The 1,396-nt window shown below is 47.3% G+C and overlaps 1 pseudogene; it reads right to left on the bottom strand.

Annotated features, from left to right (window-relative positions):
* Positions 1-491: 491 nt before the first annotated feature.
* LOC148523862 (U2 spliceosomal RNA) lies at positions 492-661 on the bottom strand (annotated as a pseudogene).
* Between the last annotated feature and the right edge of the window lie 735 nt (positions 662-1,396).

Raw genomic sequence — 1,396 nt, 5'->3', positions numbered from 1 at the left:
ACCTAGGGTCAGTGACTGCTCCCCAAGTCCTGGCCAGCATGCCAGATGTCTGCACTTGAGGCTAATATGGAAATGTCAATGATCTCTTAATCAACTAGATAGTAGTCCGACTGCACTGTCCTGTTGGGCATCTGCCCAGCAACCTCTAGACATAGCGCCCAAGCAAAGTCAGGGATGCACTTTGTACTAGATCTTTCTGGGGAAACTATAGAGCTGCTCTAGATAGCAGATCTAATGGGACAGGTAAAGGAAGACAACTGGGAATCCTAGTCCATCGCTGTAGCGGGTAAACTAAAGCAATTGCTTAGATATCTAGAAGCCTCCACTCAAGCTACCTAAAGGAAGGAAGCATGCTATCCTAACCTCATCTCTAAGAACCAGGGTTCTAGAGCAGAGGTACTGTATGTGCCAAGGTACGGAAATTATTTGTCTGTCCTTATTACTGTTTTTCAGGGCCTGGAACCCAGCTTCCTCTAGGATTCCTAACCTGACAGAAGTACACTGAACCTGGATGCAATACCAGGTCAATGTGCGGAGTGGATAGAGCAAGTACCTCTGCTATCTCCCTGTTTTATATGGCTCCCAGATAGTGGGTGTACCAGGTTTAAAATTGATGAGAACAGATACTACACCTGATCTTGGGCAAAAGCCAAAAAGTGCTCCCAGTGCTGTAAAGCCTGGATGGGTCTGTACTGAGCCCTGAAAGGCAATCATGGGGCTGATCTGAAAACACCTCACAACCACAGTATACATACAGTCAGCCACTCCTATACAGAGTAAGTAAAGGAGTGTTGCATCAACTATACTTGATGGCAGGTGTGATTCTGCTTGTATAAACAACCAGAAATAAGATCCAGGTGCTAAAGAGTTAAAAAAGTCCCTCCAGTCTTTGTGCGGCTGTATGAGGCAGTCACCCTCATAAATAGAATAATATACGCATTTCAACGTCTCAAGGACATCTTTTTCAAGGTGGAACGCTGACATTGAAACACGTAGGTGTCCTACATGTACCCCCGTGGATATGGCTCATTCTACTACCACCCACTACCTAAAGACTCGTGACTGTTCGCTGATCTCCTCCGGCTGACAGAACACCTGAGCACTACTGGTTTACCCACTGCTCATAAGTTGGAGTGAGAAGTTTGTTGCCAATTGGAGGAGCAGACTGACCGCTCACACTACACTGTCCCATGGCAGACCAGACATGAGACGGGACTGCTGAATGCAATCATGGACACACAACTAATTGGGCCGCTTCACTGACTAACAGCCGGAGCTGTATTTGAAACAGAGTGGGGCTATTAACACCCCAAGAACGCGGCCCCAGGAACATACAGGCAGCAGTCATCGGCTACAGTTGCTCCCCGCTAATCAGGTTGAGCGCATTACCATCTGG

Source organism: Taudactylus pleione, unplaced genomic scaffold (genome assembly GCF_031769625.1).
Source record: "Taudactylus pleione unplaced genomic scaffold, aTauple2 ptg000127l, whole genome shotgun sequence".
Classification (NCBI taxonomy): Eukaryota; Metazoa; Chordata; class Amphibia; order Anura; family Myobatrachidae; genus Taudactylus; species Taudactylus pleione.
This window is presented reverse-complemented; position numbering and strand designations above follow the sequence as displayed.